The 22,166-nt window shown below is 37.7% G+C and overlaps 1 long non-coding RNA gene across 1 annotated transcript; it reads left to right on the top strand.

The window, feature by feature from the left end:
* The first annotated feature begins 17,440 nt into the window (after positions 1–17,440).
* LOC131306575 (uncharacterized) lies at positions 17,441–21,148 on the top strand. The gene is made up of 2 exons (XR_009193934.1): positions 17,441–17,649; positions 20,749–21,148. It is a non-coding gene; the product is annotated as an uncharacterized LOC131306575 (long non-coding RNA).
* The last annotated feature ends 1,018 nt before the right edge of the window (positions 21,149–22,166 follow it).

Below are 22,166 nucleotides of genomic sequence, written 5' to 3'. Positions count from 1 at the left end.
GAAGGCAAAGAACCGATTGAGACTCATGAATCATATTTCTACTCAGAAGCACCGAACGAGTAGCAACCCTATCTTGCACTGCCATCCACGAAAAAATCTCCACCTTGGGAGGACTAAGATTCTTCCACAGTGCTTCCAAAACCAGATTCCAAGAGTTTCCAGTTTGTTCCCACTGCTTATAAACTGACTTCACCGAGAAGCACTTATCTGAGGTCCATCTCCATTGAAAAGAATCATGGTTGGACTGATCCAAAATCACTGCACTAAGTCTCTGTACAAGTTCATCTCGACAACGTCTTTCCCAATCAAACAAATCTCTTTTGAATAGCAGATTCCATCCTGAACTATCGCTACATCCCTCTGAGTAGAAGCAAGAAATAGGCGTGGGTAATTCTCTCGAAGAGTAATACCCCCTAACCAAATATCATTCCAGAAAGAAACCTCGTCCCCAGAATTAATTTGAACTCTAAATTCCTCCTTTATAATAGACCCAATACTTGCGGAGGATTCGCCAATTGAACATATATCCCTCCAAATATTCGAAACTTGTCCAGAATTTGGCAGCCTCGGAAGCCAACAATTTCGTTCCAAGATATATTTTCCTTTAATAACCTTCACCCAAAGCGAATCCTTATCCTTACCGAACCTCCACCACCACCACTTAGCAAGAAGAGATTGGCTTTTGGATCAGCAAGTTCTTCACTCCCAGTCCACCATTCTCTTTCTTTTTAGAAATCACCTCCCATTTCACAAGGTGTAATTTTTTCTTCTCAGCTGTGTCTCCCCATAAGAACTGTTTCTGTAACTTCTCAATAGCCTTCGCTACAGCCACTGGCATTTTGTAGATAGACATGAAATAGATGGGCAGATTGCTAATTGAGTGATTAAGTAATGTAAGTCTACCTCCTATCGAATTGGACCTCCTTCGCCAAACACTTAGCCTCTTTCCCATTTTCTCCACCATTGGATCCCATGTCTTGATTCTATTAATTGGGATTAGCACCCAAAGGCAAGCCCAAGTATTTGATTGGCAGATGATCAACTTTGCACCCCATAACTTGAGCAAGAGAAACGACATCCTGATGTGGGACATTGATACCACACATGATGTGGGACATTGATACCACACAACGATTAAAGGTTTGGAGTTTGCTAACGAATGCTGTTTCAATTAAAGGTTTGGAGTTTGCTTCTTTCTACTCATCCCTCAAGCTTTTCTTGCATTCTGATTGCAATAATTTAATTAAAGAGGGCAACTAAATAATTTCACATTATCCGTCCATATCAACTACTAATCAATATATCCAAGTATTAGTTATAACTTATCCACCTCTACTTGACCATTTTTTTTCCTTATCCATCAAAAATGTTATCCACCCAGTTAACTCGGCAAACATTACATCTATTAGCAACCCAAAGTACTCAAACAAAACAAAGCCAAAAAAGAAAAAAAGCCACACCTCTCAACCACCGAATTCCCAATTAGAATGCAAACATTTGCCAGGAATATGAAAAGACTCTATCTGAACTCTAGTACCCTTCTAAATCGATAAAAGGGTACCCCTAGAAGAATATTTCAAAATTTGGATTCTGGTCACTTAAAACCACTTGGGGAGATCGACGAGAGTCTTTGTGTAAAGAATGATAAGTAGATTGCGTTTGCCAGGCGGCGTAAGGGCCGGTTGCTTCTTCATCCCTTGTCCGTTAATTTGCTTAACAGTCTTCTCACGCAAATTATATCTGAATACTCTTGCACCCCAATCAAACAACATTTCATTGCCTTGGATGTCCACAAGGGTAATATCAATGTTCCGATCTTTTCCAGAAAAGCAATCTCGCATGAATGGGTAACGTTCCCAGTCGAAGTCAAGGTGGACCAAGTGTCTTTTCACCCAAATCCTGTCTTGATAATCCTCCAACACCCACAACCAAAACGACGAACCATACAAGCGACAGAAAGCTAATTTCCCTTTACTCTCTAAGAGAATCGCATAACTATGCCGCATCCGTTCATTGTATTCCGTTTTTGGATAAGCCATAACACGGAATTTTTCAGTGCCCATGTTAAAACATCACGACGTAATGATTATCCTTCGTCCCTTCGTTTGAAATCAGCCAGTGCAGGGCTCCATTCATAATTATTGGCTGATCAAAAGCTCCAGGTTGGTAAGACAAGTCAGCAAGTTTTCTACACAGTTGACTTCCCAAACTGTATACAAAGTATTCGAAACGATTGCCCTTTGGGTGCACCAAAAGCAGCCTCTAATCCTTTAGAAGTGGATGGAAGAAAAACCCACATACTGCACTTGGATGAACTAGAGACCTTATAGTTACTTTTTCCCAGGTAAGAGGATTGAACACAAAAGATCCCCTACTATAATATGAATCCGTACGAAACACAAGCAGCCCGTTGCAAGACCCACAAAGATGTGGGCTATCCGTGCATTCCAATTGCATAAATTCGGCACCCATTTTCCAGATCATCTAATCCACTTTGGCTCCTTCGTCAAAGATAAACATGTTAAAATTGATTTCCAACTCTGTGCAGGTACGTTGCACAAAAAGAACTGGAGTAGCTCTCTTAAGATGCATTTCTGCAAACTTATGTGTTGAAGTTAACACCAACCATTGCTTGCACACCTTTCGACATTCTAGCACACAATCTCCCGGGAGTCTACTAAGGATGTCAATGAGGATTTCCTCAGGAAGATCTCTCATTGCAAAACCATCATAGGGAATATCAAATAAACGAATTAGCTTATGCCAAAGACGTCGTGATATCCATGTCAACCACTTACGGAACACTGCCTAATTAAGAAAAAGTACCAATAAAGCTCAATACATAAAACATACTAATTATGTAGAAGCAACATGGAAATAATGAAAACAAACAGGATATCACACCAAACAAGAATGCGTAGAACGGTGATGTGCGTTCCAGTTTAAGTACTGTTGTGTGTTCTGCATATATACACATTGGCATATCCCTCAACCCTCGAAAAATGACAGAATATTGTGCATCGACTACATCTACGAGGATTTTTATTTGCTGTAGAGGATTCAGATGCTCATAGTCGTGTAAAACTACGTCGTGGAACAGCCACTATAAGATGGAACAAAGCTCTAACAAGAGAACATACCAGTGCTAATGCGATAAAGAGTGTCCCTTCCCAAAAATCATGGACACGATGCAAGTAGGACATTAGATAGGAATTTTGGAAAAAGAGATATGCATGGAAGAGTTAGGATTACAATAAAATTGTAAGTTATGTTTGTTTGTTTGCTACATGCTGTATATATATCTTTGTTGTGACATTCACACATGATTATTTAACACTTCGAGAAGCAACAAAATTCAATATTTGAGAATGATCTTTGGATGCATAATTTGAACAGCATTCAACGAATTGTAGGGCAACTCACCTCCACAATAATGAAGCAAAGAATAGCAATCCATGAACTCACCGACCACGTCAACAATCTACTGCAGCCAACAAAATACTGCAACTTATTTTTCAACTAATTTATAAACACGCGAATAACAAGCATTGTCCTAAATGTATCCTCCTGGAGTGTCTACAATGGCACAAATGTGTCCTGATTGTTTTCAAAGTCCATAAAATCACAGAGCGAGTTGCATGAGTTCTGGCATCAAATCCCCATTACTTTTCATTCCACATGAAACGATAAACAATAAAAGAGACATTTCATCTAGTGGCTAAGGCTTATTAAGTAGATTATATATACAAGTATCTTACCTGGGTAACACAAAGTGTCAAGTTTCGTGTTAATATTGATGAGTTAGTATGCCTGCTCACTACAATATCATCAATTGAAGGGTACATCTTCGGCAACAAACACATCAGCTTGTAACTTCCTCTAGAAGAATATTTGATTGGTAAGAGAGTTGTAAGAGCTACTAATTAAACTGACTCAAATACATCTAAAAAACTCAGACACATATGTTTCACGCAAAATTTTGAATCTTTACTAACTTGTGTTTTTAAGCTCATTGCAGTATCTTCTTCACTAATTCCTACATCATTTAATCTAAATGTAGAAATTACACGGAAGAAACAATTTAACTCTTGATGGAATCCAGTGGAAACCGGATTGATTTGAAGTACAGAAGCCAGCACAAGATAATGAAATAGAGAAGTATGGTCCAGGCAGTGTTCTAAAAGGAGGCCGCCTAGGCCGATTAATCCCTGCCTAGGTGCTAGGCGGTGGTTCGACGGCTAGATTAGATAGCCGACTAGTCGAGCGCCCAGTCAGCGCCTAGGCGCTAGGCACCCATTTTCCGTCCGACTAGCTCTTAGCTTTTTTTAGAACATTAATTGGGTTTAGGGGCGGAGCTAGGATTTTTTGACTTGCAAGGTCAAAATTTAGAACTACGTGCGATTCTTTTTTCATATTTGCCATGAGTATGGACACGGACACGAACACAAACACCGCTCCTAAAGACGACCCCTTTGTTTGATTGAACTAAAACGGTACAAAATCTTGTCAAACCTGCTTGTTTGTTTGGTAGATGATATTTCTCGTATTCGCTAACAAAACAAGAAAAAGAAAGCAGATCATAAAGGTCCAAATCGAAATCAAAACAACGAGAGGAAGAGTGATCTATACCAGAGAGAGAGAGAGAGAGAGAGAGAGAGAGAGAGAGAGAGAGAGAGTTGTCACTAGTGGATGAGTTACCGGTGGGTAGAAACGTTTGCTCAAAGTTGAAGATCATCTAAACCTAAACGACGTTTGGCCGCAACTCATATTGGCCCTTGTTTTCAAAACAATAAGGAAAATGATAATCCCTACCAAATTGATTTTGTCAAGGAAATTGATTTCTACACTCCTTCAATTGATGCACATACTCTTTTTTTAGTTTTTTAGCAGGTGAATATATGCAGAATAGTTCCTGGAATTTGTAAAAAGTGTGTGCATGCAGAGACTATTTCATAAATTCACCCGTTAAAAGACGAAAAAAGAGTGTTTGCATGGGGGAGTGTATTCCAGAAACTTTCTTATAAAAAATAAGCAGCTTATTTCATATTTTCAAACTCAAAAATAATATAAATGAAAAATAATTTTTCAATTTTTTTTCACCATTCAAAAAATCTCAATAGGATCTATTAAATAAGATCTATATTGCTAGAAAAATTATTTGCGTAAACATATTATTTTTGAGCTTGAAATTGCCTTCTTAAAAAATAAGTACTTATTTAAGGTTATGGAATAGGGAATAATTTCCTTTTGTTAATGCCAAAACTTTTGTACATAGAATCTAAGCGTCATCATCGGGCCGGACCGGCTCAGTCTGCCAAGTCATTACTCAAGCCCGCCCACGGCCTGGGTTGAGTGGGCTTTTTTCTTTTTACGGGCCAGACAGGCCGGGTTGTGTTTCTTAAGTTGAAGCCCAAGCCCGCCTATGGGCTAGCCCAATTGCCGGGCTGGCAGGCCAAAGTTCAGACGGGCTCACGGGCGAGCCTCACAAAAAATGTACATTATATTAGTACGATAAAAAAATGTACTCCCTCCGTCCCATAATGTTTGGCACTTTCACTATTCCAGCCTTATGAAAAAATTAACAATATCTTTTAATCCATAATATTTTTTTATAAGCAATATGAATCTTGTTTGATAGAGTTTAATTTGTTCTATTATACAAAGTTCAAAAAATTGCCTAAAACATTATGGATTGAAAGATATATGCAATTTAAAAATGACACGCATTCCTGAAAATGCCAAACATTATGGGACGGATGGAGTATATAATATTAGCACCTCACACTTAATACAGTCATACACATTATATATTATATATTATAATGTTGAGAGCATAAAAAAAACTCCTCCAGCCGACAAGACTTCTCCAGTCGACCACAAATGTATAGAGCACCCGACGCACTTCTCTAATCTTTCAAGACCAGACTTTTATTTCTTTTTCTCGGTAAGTGAACTTTTTCTTTTCTTTATTTGCTTAGTGGAGCATAATAAATTAGTATAGTTGGTGGTAGTAAACTAAAGTAGAGTATAATAAATTAGTATAATGGGCGAGCTGTCGGGAGGGCCTCATGGGCGGGCCGGCAAAAATACTTAGGCCCAAGCCCGCCCATTGAAAACTACGGGCTGGACTAGCCCGCCTGTTGGACGAGCTCGGGTCGGGTAAAAGCCAGGCGGGTCAGGCGGGCAGCAGACCTTTGGGCTAAATGATGACCCTTAATAGAATCTTGTACTTTGTACATGGTACAAGCAGAGACCCGAATCTTATGTATTTCTACCTTAGTAACAAAAGTATAATCCAAATATATTTGCAACTATCTAGTTTTGAGAATGAGACAAAATCGTGTATATATATGTAATCGTCATTCAATATTGTACCCACGACAAAAAAACGGGTGATAATTTGGAATTTTAGGAGGTTTTTTTTTATACATATTGGGAACTTTACATACTTTTCTTCTTCCTCGAGAGGTTTTAGGGGCGAGATCCCATAGAACTTTTCCACATTGACCTACAACACTTGTGTAATTATAGTGGGAGTATTTAGGATTGTGCAGGGCCGGACACCCCCTAGCACTCCTGTGTCCACCCCTGACTTCATCTATTATGATTATAAAGTGAACCAAAAGGCAAATCTACAGCAACCACATGGTTTGGATCGTTTGTCTTCCGCTGGGTTGATCATTTGTCTACATCACACAATTGATGTAAGGTTCGTAGTTTATACTTTGTAATTCATACATGATGTTATGATCTCTCCTATCGATTGATACAAAAAAAGTTCTTTCTAATCCAAACCCATTAGTCATTTTGAACATCCAATTTCTAGTAGTACTAGTAGTAAATATAAGCATTTTATTGGTATAGTGGTATAATCCTTCTGTAATTTAATTTGACGCATAACAAGTAAGAAAATGGACAGAGATGAATATTTATATAAATCACATTTCAGATGAGAATGAGAATGATTGATCTTCGAGGAAATAAGTATCTTTTCTTCACCTTAGTAATTGTTGTTATGCATGTATTTGTTAAAACTTAATTTTCAACTCATTTGCTTTGAAAAGTTATCTATAGCTTAATGGCTTTAGACAAGATTGATTCCGCCGGTTGAACATGTAGTTGAAATATATGAAGAAAATGACATGTCTTAAAATTAGTATTTTTTGGGCTTTTAGCCCATTTAGACGACAAGAAAAAATTGGCCTAATTTTTTAAATGTAACTTCTTTGTTAAAAATACGGAAGCCGAGTCCCTATAGCGGCCCACAAGGGCTGTAATGTGCAGCGCCCAAAGGCCACGTCGCTTTGGGGCCAATTTAATTAAGTAGTTCTCTACCTTTTGCTCCCCTCTTCCCCACCCACCCCCGCCCCCCCCCCCCCCCCCCCCCCCCCCCCCAAAACGAAAGGTGGTGTGGGGCTCACTAGCTTTGAGGTGTCACAAAAATAATCCGAGCCATTTGGACTTGCAACAAGATTATGGGACTGGGGTATGATGGTGAGGAGGATGAAGTCATAAGCAAAGTTGCAGATATGGTAGTTGAAGACTTGGACAGAGTTGACAAAGTGGCAGGGCAAGCCTAGTTTTCTAATTTTGTGCTTCTTGGGGTAGGGCCTTGGTGGGGTGTGTTATGGTTTTTGGGTAGGGAGGTGTCTTGTCCTGAGTGGGGGGTGGTGGTGTCTTTGTTTGTGGGTGAGCGGAGGTGTCTTCCTGTGGTTTTGGTGTTGTTTCTTTGGTTCCTTTTGGGGGTGGCTTTTAATTTTGGGCATTGTTCGGATTGATTTCTTATCAATCATTGGAGCTTGAATAGCTTTTGTTTGCCATGGTGTAAGGCTTCTTTATTAATATAATATTCCTTTTTCGCTGTTCAAAAAAAAAAATCCGAGCCATTCAATAATGTCAAAATAATAATTTGAGTACGATCTGATAAAAAAATAGCTCAATCGAATAATAGTAAGTAATTTATCTAGTCTTCAAAATTTTCATATTAAAATTTAGGATTCTAAATAGTGAATGAATATTGAAAAGGGCAAATTATAGTTACCCCCTTCTAACTATGCCTCGCGTACACTTATCCCCCTTTAACTTTTTTTTTGGCACTTAACCCCCTCAAACTAACGGAAATTCAAACGGTCATAACTTCAAACGATCATAACTTCTTCATCCAAAATCGAAAATATGCAAATTTTATATCGATTTCGAGGTCTTGAAGTCAGTTTTCTAATGACACCAAAATCACATCACGAATCAAAGCACACAAAAAGTTATGATCAAAACGGTCTTTCTATCTACCAGCCCTTACTCTTTTGATCATAACTTTCTGTGTGCTTTGAATCGTGATGTGATTTTGGTGTCATTAGAAAGCTGACTTCAAGATCTCGAAATCGATATATAATTTGCATATTTTCGACTTTGGACGAAAAAGTTATGATCGTTTGAAGTTATGACCGTTTGAATTTTCGTTAGTTTGAGGGGGTTAAGTGCCAAAAAAAAAAAAAGTTAAAGGGGGGTAAGTGTACGCGAGGCATAGGTAGAGGGGGGCAAATATAATTTGCCCTATTGAAAAATAATTTAGACAACTGTGTGCCCAATATGCTCACGATCCGAACCACAGTTGGATTTCTTTTCCTAAGCTGCCGAGCACTTGAGTTTTTGGTGGAAATTCCATGTTCGATCAGATTAATGATAACCAACTAGTTTGTTTGAAGAAAGTGCCTTCAATCAAGTATTGATGCGGACATTCTTTGCATTTTGGGACCCGGAATATATTGTGTATTTGTTGAACATGACTTGTCAATTACGAGAGAATTGAGAAACCAAGTTTGTCAAGTTGGTTGTCTCATTTCTCTCCCACTGGTGACTTGAGTTCGAGTCCCACGAGGAGCAGGTTTTGAGGTTCAGGGCTATGGATAGCTTCTGAATCCTCCGTTGACTAACATACTAATATCCTGCTAACCTGCACTGATGTATAACGTATGACAAAAAAAAAAATTATTACGAGAGAATTAATCATGCTAATATTATAATTAAGTATATAGCCGATTTTGGAAACAGTACTTCCAAGTTCTCAACCTACGACTATAAATGAACTAAGCCCTTCGTAAATTGTTCGAGACAGGCTCGGCCTAAGATTTACGTGGCCCTAGGCGAACATGAATAATGGGGTCCCCATATATTTTCTTAATGGATTCTCAGGAAAAAAAATTAACTTCAAAATATAATTGTCAAAAAGATTATGAAAGTGTCAAAACACAAAACATCTTTTTGTTGTTTAATATATACTAGTAACTGATTACTAATTTAAGACTTGGTATTGAAAGTTTGAGACTGAGAGTTAATTCCACTGATTTTATTATAGTATCGAGATACCACTGGAAAAAAAAAAGAATTCTAATTTTGTGCCACATCTATATTACTGTATCAAACAATTGCAAGAACTCCTTGTTTGAGGTGAAATGTGGTTTTTAATTCGTGTACGGTATGAGAGTAAAAAAATTTAAAAACATCACTTATATTAGCAAAGACTCCCACTAAAGTCAAAATTAATCTACTTCTTAGTTATGAACTTCTTTTCAACTATTTTAAAAGATGTATTCAGGGATTTAAAAAAGTTTGTCAATCAGTAAAAATAGGCCCAAGTGGCGCAGTGGCAAGAGTCCAATGGAAGGGGAACCAAGAGTAATTAATAGTTCCTCCTATCTATGGTCCAAGATGGAATATATATATATATATATATATATATATATATATATATAAGAAGAGAAGAATTAATGAACGAAAAATTCTAAAATCAACCCAATGGGCTGACAATAGTAAATGTGTGAATGTGTATTAAAAAGTATAAAAAAATACACAAAAATACGTATTTTTCTCGTCTTCTAATGTATTTATCGTCAGTCCAGTGAGCGTCAATAGCAAGACCGTTAATAAAAATGATCCCCTTTGTCATTTCTTTCATAAAAGCCTAAAAGGCACACAGCCATCATTGATGGAGTGAGTAATATACAGGCCGCGGTAGCCGCCCATAAGTTTCGGTAATTGTGTCTAAGCGTGGCAAAACTTGTTTTCTCCTTTTGAAAATGCAAAGCACCTGTTTTCTCCTTTTACCCATTGGACTACACAAATCAAGAATAGTTTGGGCTTTTTCAGTAGCTAGCATAATAAAATTGCCCATTAGAAAATCCCTGCTGTAATGAGATCCGTCGCTTCATCTGGAGGGGTCCTACCATAAGTTCGTCTTGGTTTGGTTTCCGGCCTAACCAATTTGTCTGCCGCCTCCCTCAGGGCCGACTTATAAGTTTTGGAGGCTGGAAGCGAATCTCTTGAATGAGAACTTTCTATATTTTCTATACAAAAATTAGTCTACACAAAGTTTCCTACCAAAAAAAAAAAAAACAAAAGATAGAGGTGGAGAGTTGGAAATGGTAAAAGAGGGGCCTCAAGGTATGTCGTATGCAAGTATTTTTCATCAACGGCCGTCGGTTCCCTTATGAGTCGTGAGACTGATGTCACGTGTTTCCTTCTTTTTTTATCGCCTCTAGTGTTTCTATCAGACTGTAATTGCGTAATGGTATGGGAGTTTTTTTTCTTTCTTTCCACGGGGGTTTATGGGAGTTGATTATCAGTGTTTCTAATTAGTAATTTCACCATTGGGTTTATTTTGTGGTTCCTAAATTTTAATTGAGCCTATTTTCTGTAAAGGAGGCCGCTACCCCGTTCGGCTAAATAAGCCAACTAGCTTATTTTTTTTCCTTATTCAATTTTTTTTAATATTTGTTAGTTTTTCGCCAATTTTTTGGGGATTATTGCATCGTTACGACGAGAGGAATCTAAAAAATAAAAAATTATGATCGAAATCCAATTTTTTTTTGAATAAAGCCAAAAAAATTGGCTTATTGGCTTATTTTTGTCTTTATTCAAAAAAATTAGGTTTCTATTGTAATTTTTTACTTTTATAGATTTCTCTTGTCATGACGATGCAATAATCTCCAAAAAATTGACAAAAAACAAAAAATACAAAAAAAAATTGAATAACGACAAAAAAAATAAGCCAATTGACTTTTTTAGCCGAACAGGAGTGCAAATTTTTTTTGGGGCCATATATATATATATATAGGGCTCCTAGAATTTTGGGTATGCTCCAACCGGCCCTGGCCTTCTTGAAGGGTATGCTCCAAATTGCTTCGAGTCATCTCCGTGATTGCGTTTCATAAATTGAGAAAGCTAACCACATTACACTTCATACTAGAAATAGCTAAAATTTCAGTACTGACTTTGGAAGAATTAATATATAAATTCTCATTTTTGTTCCTTATTTTTAGGGCCACATTTAAGTACTTTATTGGCACCTGTTGTATGCATTCCACCATGGAGCCACATGGTCTTTTTCGTAAGCGAAGTAACGCGGTTACTGACTTGACGAAACCGACAAAAAATCAATAGTTCATGGACCGAATTGCGTAAATATGAAGTTGAGTAACCAAAGTGAGAGTTGAGTAATGCTGCAAGGGTGCCAAAATGGGAATTTGCGCTAAAGAAAAGGTTTGGTAAACTCCAACTAAATCCCTACATCACCACCTTTGAATTATCAGTACGCCTTGATTATAAGCTAGCTACAGATTTGATGTTGGAGCTCATGGAGGCTTATCCAACATCCCCTTTTTTTTAGCTCAGCAAAGAAATAATTTATTTATTTGAAAAAGCAGAAACGTAGCAACATCCTAATTAAGTCTACATCCTTCTTCCTTTCTTTTTTTTAAAAGTCAAATCGATAGAAGAGACCATTTACTTCATGTATGAATAGAAAGTATAAACTCGGAACATTACATCAATTATGAGAGTTCACGAGATAATCAAATTGAAGAACCTCAACCAATATATACAAGAGTCAAGAAATAAGTCCATCATAGGGAAGAAACAAAAGAAGAAAGGAAAAACCCGTAAAATTAAGAGAAGAACACTCACACGCAAGTAGAAAGATTCAAAACTTCTGACCTCATAGTGAGACGCAAGAATTCTGACCAACTAAGCCAGCCTTAGTTGGTCTACATCCATCTTGCAACAAGCAAATTAAAATGAATCTAAATTACTCTATGGAGAGATTCTGATACGTTTCCTGCCCCTCGTGGATGATCGCTAAGGTAATCAAAGGTCTTACACAATAAAAATTTTGATTCAAGCTCTGTTTGTCTGAGCCTAAAATGTTTTACCTATTTTTCGGTGTTTGATTGTGTAGACACCCCATTCTGGACTGTCCGGATAATGTCATTTGTCAATCTTTTATTTCCCCAATGATGATTATAGTCGAAAACAGTTTAAGGACAAAGGTGTGGTTGAGCTTTGAGCATCCCGAACCTCTCTCAAAAACCTTTCAAACCCTTCAAACCAGAGCCAAACAGCCCCAGCAGAACCCAATTGGCATACGCCAGTGTCCTGGAGGCGTACGCCAGTCACCTGCCACGTGTCAGTCATCGACCAGTGGCCCATCTTTTACTGGCGCACGCCAGTTCATAGTGGCGCACGCCAGTCAAACCCAGTCAAATCAACTTTATTCAGCAACTTGGGCGGGACTTTTGTGCCACCCTGACGTCGGCTACAGTTCCCCTGATGATTACATTCGGCAGGGATGTTCCCCCACTCTCCTACATTTACCCTATCACCCTTTCTTCTCTCTCAAGCTTTCCCTCCAAAAACCAACCAATCCAACCAGCCATTACTTGGCTGGTTACACCCCTCTCTCCTCTATATATACTCCCCCCTCACACTCTTGCAAAGGGTTACCAAGTTCACAAAGGGTTGGCCTCATTAAGAAGAAAAGTTCTCTCTTCTTCCTCCTTTCTTGCTTTCTCTCTTCTTCTTCCATTGAAAGAGAAAGGAAAGAAGCCCACTTCCACATACCTCCACTGACATCCAGTCACCATACAACATCCATCTTCAACCTCTAGGCTCTAAACCACCTTCAAACTTCAACACCCAAAAGGTATACCACCTTTGCATTCCTTTCTGTTTTTGGCCCCTGAGGGGAACCAGCAAGGCCCAGGCTGGTAAACAATACTAGTCCTGGCCTTGAACTGGTAAAAATACAACAATCGTATGCGACGATACTTGGCGCACGCCAGTTCCTACATGCCGTACGCCAGTCATGGAAGTATGGGCACAACTGGCGTGGGGATCATGGATCGTCATTCCTTTTGTTTTATCTTTCTGTCGATCACCTTAGCATGCTAATAACCGGTTTACTGCTTTCCATATTTAGAACTGTTTAGTGGTAATATCCTATCTTTTTCATCCCTGTCATGTAAAGGCCTCTGGGATCCTTCTGGTCATGTTCCAGAACCCAGATGATGCAAAGCCAAACACTGGAATCAAAGGCAAACTGGCGTACGGCAGTTATATACTGGCGTACGGCAGTAGGCTTCTGGGTCCAGTGACTGGCCCTTGCATCTGAAGCGAAAGCTAGGCCTATCTTTTGTCCCCACACTGTGTTGGGGTGTTCTGCTTTCTTTCATGGCCTAAAGCCATTCGTTTTGCCTGTGACTGTGTATATTCTGCTATATTAAACTGCGTGGTTTGCCCTGGGTGTGCGCTGGTCCTTTTCCAGAGCCCAGAGGGTTGCAAACAAAGACTGAGAGATCCGACAAGTGGAGTACGCCAGTTTATATGTGGCGTGCGCAGGTTGTATCACCATGCAGTGGCTCGACCAGTGCATGCTGGCAGAACCTGCTCACGTCACCTTGTGACAGCGTACTGCAGTTTGCTCGGGATGCTCAGTGCTTGTTCTCAATCTATACTTAGCATCGCAATCAAATCATTCATAAGCATTTTGTCACATAAACTGCAATTTGTTACCGCTTTCGTCCCCATTAACTGTTCCCCCGCCCTAACTGGCTAAAAAAAATGATCAAATGAGAGAAAAATGCAAGCGCTTTTACAAAATGCCCGAGTAAAGACCGATCTCCGGATTGGGCGAGAGGGGTGCCATAAAACCCTTCCCCTCCCGTAACCTGGCTCCCGAACCTCAGATATCGAAGGTGACGACGGACCAGTCTACAAGCCTTTTCAAAATCAAACAAACGTGGCAAACGTTTTCGAGTTCGGTTCCTTGGGTGCTTTCACCGCTAAAACCCGAGTGGCGACTCTGAATCGAGGCGTTTCGCCGCGCTCTTCCAACAAAAGGGGCCGCGCCCGATTTTTTTCAAATAGAATTTCCGGGGGCGCGTGTCCACAGATTGTATAAAAAATGAGAAAAACATTTTACATGCAAAATATTTTTCATTAATTGAATGAAAATGACTTACCCTTAAATTTTTCATAAGTTATTTTTAGAAATGAATCCGCTGCCTTCTACTGCAATTCTCAGTGCTCAGTTTTCTCGATCGTCAGTCTTGACTCACGTTCAACTCTCTCTCTCTCTCTCTCTCTCTCTCTCTCTGAATTCCACCGTTAAGCACCCTCTCTCTCTCTATACTATTTTGTTGATTTTTGAAAATATTTTACATGCGCCAACCAAAGACCAGAAAATAAAAGTTTAAAGTTTATTTTTTTAAAAAATATTTGTATAGAAAACATTTTACATTGTACAACATTTTACATCGAAACAAACGAAGCCTAATTATTCAATATTCGTACATTTCACTGTACTTTTACTACATTTGCAGCACAATTTTTGACCATTTTTTTTCCACATAGATAATGTCAAATCACACCACCGAAGGTGGTAACCTGGATGGCTTAGCTCACCACACCCCCAAGCAGAGACTCGGGTTTGAGTCTCATTGATAATGGAGGTGGAGTCTAAGCTATCTTGTATCTAGGTAGTGCAATAGTGACGGCCTAACTTCACGGACAATAACTATGGCTCGAACCTGACATTCCATTGACGATATGGAGCTTCTATGGTCACGTCCAAAGAGAGTTGTACGCTAGTCGCCCCCTTCACCCTTTTTAGCAATCAAAAAAAAAAATCAAATATTAGCTAGCCATAAAAAATACACTCGTTCCATCTTTCTCAGTTAAACTAATGCGCCATGTATTAGCTGGCCATCAACCACTCTAACTGGATCCGTACTGTATGTGTGCGTGGGATTTGAGTCAAACAATTAATCATGATCCCCGCACGTTCCGTCTTTCTCATCAAACTAATGCGCCATATATATTAGCTAGCCATAAAAAAATACACTCGTTTGTTTGGTGGGTTCTCCATTTACTTGATATGGGTTCTCCATTTACTTGAAAATTATTGCGATTTGTTTGGTGGGTTCTCCATTTACTTAATTGATTCTCTGTATATAGTCTGTATGTGGAAGACTTTCAGCTTCGATCATTGTCCATTATACTACTAGATAGACTTACTAGAAGTATTTAATTTGGGATCTCTTAACATATTCATGTTGTTGTACTCTTTGATAGATTGGGCATGAAATTAAATTGAGTTTGTGGGAGGAAATTGGACATCTCTCCAAAGCCGGTCCTGACATTTCGGAGGCTTAAAACGGAAATTAAAAATAGGGTATCTTTTATTGAACTATAATAAAGAATAAAAAAGTAGGAGGAGCCCTCAGAATTCAGAACTTTTTGGAGGCTTAAAGAGGCCCGCAAAACTTGTTTTAGGCTCCGTTTGTTTTGACGTAAAATATTTTACGTTGAAAAATATTCTTATGCAAAATCATTTACGGGTAAAATGATAGTTGAACTTTTATTTGTGGCTGTTTGGTACGTGAGCAGAAAAAAAAAATTGTACTAATAAAAACGTTTCTCACAAAGCAGGGGTTTTGAAGTGGGGTTGTCTGGCACGAATATATACATGTTCATTGATAAGCGTGTAAATGTTCACATTAGTGGCTTCTAATTTATCATTGCTAAGTCATTTTATTTTATTACTTGGTGTTTTAATACTTAATTTTTGTGCTGTAGGTATTTGGTAAAAGAATATGCAAAATGGAAATATTAAACTATGTTTGATGCTTCGGCTGCTGAAATTTAATTGGTGCAACCGGAATTGAAGATTACGAGATTTGATGAGGCAATAAGCAAAGACAAGTCTAATGGGCACGAGCACACGTTGCCAACACATGACTTCAATGATGAATTTGCAACTAATTTAATTGGGTTATGATTGGGCTTGGACTAGAACGTGAAAGAATTGAATTGGCATCTTCTTTACTAGGTGGGCCGATAAGGTACACGGCTGGGGCCAAGTGAAAAAAATGAGGCCTAAACCTAAGCCAATTCTCGGCAGCTAATGTGGCGCCCACGGCTTTGACGAGGAGCAGAGGAATAGGGTTTAATTTTTATATTATTAAGAACTGATTCCCACGGACGATAGAATGGGGGCTGCGGCATATGTTTATTTTTCTTTTGGGTTTTTTCTTCAAGTTTTGAAACTTTATTTAAATACTCATATTACAGTAACTCGTTTGAATTTTCGTTATTTATTAAAGTTGTTCGTGGGTTCTTTTTACATTGGTATTTTTCGTTTTTCTTTTAATCCAAGCATGTTTCAATCGAAGGTTTATTTTGTTTATTGTTTAATGATGAGTGAGTAGTCGTCGGGATAAATGATGAGTGAGTAGTCGTCGGGATAGGGTCACGGGGTGATTAGCACATTGTGACCGAATTGGATGCGTTCTGTTCCTATTTTGAAATAAAGAATGTTTAAAAAATAATTTTAGATTGGTAAAATACTTCCTGTAAATGAACCTGGAAATTGTCGGAGCCTATGTGAATGGGAGTCCAAAACTCATTCTCTGCTGCGCATGGATAAAACGGCGATCATAAGGGTTCATATCTTGCGGGGTATCTTTTTCAGTCTAAAATCAAACGTTTTAAAGAACACTGATTGGATAAGATGAGTTCGGGCTGGTTGCGAGTGCTATGAACCCTACAACCGTACTTTTCTTTTTAATTATTTGGAAAAAATAACCAATCAATTTTCTAGGTTTTAATTAATCTCAATCAACCGACAAGGGGTGGCTACCTAAGAACCCGTTTTTTTATAGAAACAATCCGAATTTTTAAGTCAGCACACATCACCGTTTTTGTGGATTCGACTCCGGACTTACCAGATATTGTGCTACGTTGGTTTCAGCTCTACGCTTGGGACAACCCATTATTTTAGGACTAGGAATTCGTTAAGCATCTACTTAATAAAATACAAGGGTGTGGGGACCACATAGACACAAGTTAAAAGAAGAGCTGATATTCATTTGATCTAAGGACTGATGTGTGCTCTCCAACTCTCTTAAGAAAACATTCATGCTCTTACAAATATATTACAAAAATGTCATCGATTCTTTTTACCCACTGCTTGGCTTCTGGTGTTGGCATAAAAAGACAAAAATATATTACAAAAATGCCCGTACTTACGACACTGCCGGAGTGCGTAGTACCGTAGATACATGCAAGCACTAGTTCATATATACAGGGAGAGAGATGCTTGGGTGTCATGGGCCTGTAGAAAGAGGGGATACAAATTCAGTTCATTGGAGAGAGAGAGAGAGAGAGGTGGTTTGCTTCCATGTAGACTTTCCACAGATAGAATCATGCAAAAGTCTCAGTTGATGCCTGGTGGCCATTCGTGCACTCAATTGTCAGCAATGGGTGAAGCGGGCATCTCAATTCAGTATCGTAAAATGATTTACAGCCATCACAAGCGTAAGTCATTTTACGCCTTACAATGGAAATTATTTTACACCCAAAAACATTTTAGTACTTGTCATTTATCTAACCAAACAAAGTAAAATGGGTAAAATATTTTAAATCAAAATAAACGGAGCTTTAAGTCAGGGCCTTTTCTCTCTCTGTCCCCCTCCTTTTCCTTCAAAAAATTATACTCCAAGTTCTTGTTTGATGCTCGTTGGATTTCATAGTCCAGTCCAAGATATTAGCTTCCAAATTAATGTTATATTGTCACATTATAATCTTCTCTCACTTTTCAATCAAATAAAAAATGTACATGTCATGATTAAATGATATGAGATAGCAATAGTATCTCGATATTAATTTTTCAATTTATCGAAATTGCTCTATAATAACTCGTATGGCCGGATCTAATTACTAAAAAAGTAGATAAAGATTTCGGTCATTTAATGTGGTCTTTCACTTTTAATTAATCTCACATTCAAAATCGTAGTCTATCAAGGTGTAACTAAAATTCCTTATCTTTTAATCATGGGATAAAACCGTGATTAAAACTAATTAAAATCGTGACTAAAAAGATTAAAAAAAAAAAAAACCTTGATCTTTAACTTCTTACCATCTCAGATTTTTTCTAAGACCTTATTAGCAAGAAATAATCTCAAATTTTAGTAAAACCAGGATGTTTTAACATTATAATATTTTGATTTTATTAAAAACTGTGATTGAATATCTGGGAGGAGTTTTTGTAAAAAATGAAAACAACTATTGGTGGCCACGAGACTCGAACACCTTTGGGTGACTGGGCATACTACATTTTATATTTAAGGGTTTTTCCAAACGAGATCTTTAAATAACAATCACAGTTTTACCAACCGAAATCTAAAATCTTAAAGTAACAAAATCTCAGTTTTTCGAAAACGAGATCTATTCTTTAAATTAAAATCTCACTTTTTAGGTTACTGAGATTAAAAAATCTTTCCATCTCAATTTTTTTGTATAAATGAAATTAAAACTATAGTAAAGAATATTTTATTACGCTTTTACAAAAAGTAAAATATTCTTAGTTTTTGGACCATGATCTTTATACCATTTTGTAGTAGTGTAATTTTAAAAAGTACTTATCCTACAAAAATTTTCCTCTCATTGTTGGCCCAACTCAAGTTCGATTCCTAGCTTCACCCCTGGCCACATATGAAGAAGAATAACTTACATGTGAAGGCGAATGTTAAAGATGTAAATTAAAAGTTAACTTAGGAGTTCTGAGATTATTTGAAGTGTGGACAAGCTAATTCGGATACTAATTCATATGAATTAAGGAGAATAGTTCATATTCGGATACTCAAATTGGAGTGAAGTCCGATAAAGTGATTAACATAAAGGGTCCTTATTCATCGTTTTTTTTTTTTTTTTAAATTTTTAAGGAAGCTCGTAAGATGTTGGATGTAGATCACACTTTGGGTATTGAAATTAGAGGAGGGAGAAATTATAATTTGAAGAGACTTGTTGAAATGCAAGAGAAAGAATTAAAGGAAAGGTCCCAAGCTCTAGATGACGTTGTGGAGGAGCTTGTCTCAAAGGTAGAAGATGACTGTGTGGATGATGCATCTCTCTCTATGATTTTTTAATTTTGAGTTGTGGCGGATTTGTGGTGTTCTCTTTCGTTTCTTTTGATTCTGGGCTTTTTCGGCGGGTCTTTTAGGCTGTGTTGTCTTTGTGGTTTTCTTTTGGTGTACGGTTGGCGTCTTGCCATCTCTTAAGTCTCGGGTGGCTTCTTGCCGGTATGCCCTTGATCCTTTTAATTTTTATGATCCTTTATAAAGATTAATAAATTATTTTTGCTTAGGGAAAAAGAGAGAGAATAGCTTAATCACATGTGTGGGCTAAGTGTTGAAGATTATTTGTTTTTTTTTTTTTGGTAAACGTTTTTTTTTTGCTCGGCAAAAGGAAAATTTTTATTGAGCTCGACAAGGGTACATCGAGAGAGGAGGCCACATAGGTCCCACCCCAAAAAAAGAGCAGGAGACCAAATGGCAAAAAGGAAATGAAAAAAAAACAAAGGGGACACTTCCAACAGGTCAGTTGGAGGTGCAAAACATAGAAATCACAACATTCCTAAAATTCTACAGTCAAATCCTCTTACGCCTTATCACCTCTATGCCCCTTTTGAAGTCTTCCACTAAGTATTCCGTAACATTAAACTTTGCCTTGATCCAAAATGCCACTCTAGTTTTGATCAAGTCCACAACTTTCGCAACATCCGGATGCTTGTTACTGAAGATAACCTCATTTCTGGTAGTCCAGATTGACCATAAACCTGCAAACAAAATTGATTCCCAACATTTCTTTTCCAGGTTTTTGAAAGAGTTGTTAAACCATATTGCTATGAAGTCCATAATTGTTGGAGGACAGATCCAGAGAACGCCCCACCACCTCAATATACCTGTCCACACTTCCCACGAGAATCTGCAGTGGAGTAGTAGGTGTCTTGGGGTTTCACAAGTCTCCGCACAACTTAAAACTTTTTAAATCATGATCGAATTGAGGACCAATGATTTAAAACTCGGGTGACGTTAGTAGAGAGGCCTAGGCCCCGTTCCAGAACGGGTTTAAATTCTTATTTTTTGTCTAATAAAAAGGGTTGTTCCACAAAAGGGTGAACAATTACTTATTTTTTAAGAAGATAATTTTAAGTTCAAAAATTATGTGCTTACGCAAATAATTTTCCTTTCAATATGGATCTTATTTGATAAATTTCATTGAGATCTTTAATACGGTGCAAAAAAAATTAAAAAATTATTTTTCATTTTCTTTATTTTTGAGTTTGAAAATGTGAAATAAACTGCTTATTTAGGTTTTGTGGAACAATCCTTCTTATTTTTCTTTGAGAAGTTTCAAAATAAATACTTATTTTATAAGAAGGTTTCTGGAACGGAGCCTAACTTGCTTCTATTTTATCGTCAGCATGCTGTCATGGTTTTTTTTTTTTTTTTTTCAATATGATATGATACTTTCATTTATAAAAAAGCATAATCGTACTTCAAGGCTGATGATTATCATTTCACATAGTATTTAATAACTTTGGTCCCTGATTATGAATTGGTGGCATGTTACTAGGGTTTGTCCACCAACTTTGAGGAATTTAGCTGATTGGTGGATGCATGGATAATAAATATGGAAATCTGGAGAAATATTGCTGGGAAGCCAGTTTCTTTGTAACAACTTGGTCCATTTGGCTCACACGAAATGGTGTTATTTTCAACAATGCAACAACAAGGGTGAACACAGTGGTAGATTTGATCAAAGCAAGAGTGGCTATGTGGATGAAGGCTAAGTTTGACATCAAAATCTACACGGTGGAGGATTTTAAGGTATTTTTAGATGGAATTCGGAGGGTGAAATTATGATTGTGACTTTGTAGCTTTTGGGGTGGAAAGCTCCCAACTTTTTGTTGGAAGTTCTCTGTTTATTTGGGTGTTCCTTTTCTTTTTTTTAATATGAGCAGTCCCGTTGCTCATCTCCTTTCTAGTTCTACTATTCCCTCTATGTACCCCCTTCGAGTTTTTATACATTTGCCGAGCAAATAAAAAAAAAAACCCAATCAGAGGTCTAGCTTCCCAAATACAACTACCAGAACCTCGCAAACACAAAGTTGTCAAAGAGTAAGCAACAACATTCACTGATCTACTAATAAAAATAAAATTACAAATCCTAAACGATCAACTCTTCGCCAAATATATTCTATGACAACTTCCACCTGCTACAAATGTGAAACCACAAACTCTAGGATAAATTGAATTTGCCGCCCGCTAGTTTATCTTCTCGTTGTATTAATCACTGAAATTACAGCTCCACCCAAAAAATGCTTAGTAGCTACGGCTTCTATAATCCACTAGAAAGTTAGAAGTTCGAATCTTAATGTTATTACAGCGCTAAAGTTACAGCTCCACGTACATAAAACGCTGAGTAGTAAAAGAAACAAACATTCAATTCTTCATGCATTAATTAGAAAGCAAGCAAGGTTCCTAAAGATGTACAATAGGGATAAAATTAATACTTGTATATATACAGGAATCATTGAATTAATATTGTGTTCTAGATTGTGCATTTTTTTTTTTATATTTTGGAACTCATTCTGCCAACACACACAATCAGGAATCGATGAGTTAGCTAGATTACGTAGAATCCGAAATCGCGGTCGAATGAGAGCATTTAGATTCTGATTATACTTCCCCACACAAAATCTCGTCTAAAATCAATTAATCTACTACCCACATATCATTCAGGCATATATTCCGAATTCTATATATACAACTACAACGTACGTATCCAAGTGGTCCTTTATTTTATGGTTAGCATGCCATGCATGAAAAGGCTGGCAACTAAAGAAAGGCTTCTCAGATGGGGCATGGAGATTGAGCCTGCAGCCTGCGTTTTGTGTTCCCAGTGCATGTGATGAGTCATTGCAACATTTTTCTTTTGAGTGTGTTTTCTCTAACTAGCACTGTTTGGGAGGTGATTCTGAGTAGGCTCCA

The sequence above is a fragment of the Rhododendron vialii genome, chromosome 11a, assembly GCF_030253575.1.
Source record: "Rhododendron vialii isolate Sample 1 chromosome 11a, ASM3025357v1".
NCBI classification, from domain to species: domain Eukaryota; kingdom Viridiplantae; phylum Streptophyta; class Magnoliopsida; order Ericales; family Ericaceae; genus Rhododendron; species Rhododendron vialii.
Note: the sequence above shows the minus strand (reverse complement) of the source record. Positions and strands in the feature narration are given on the sequence as shown.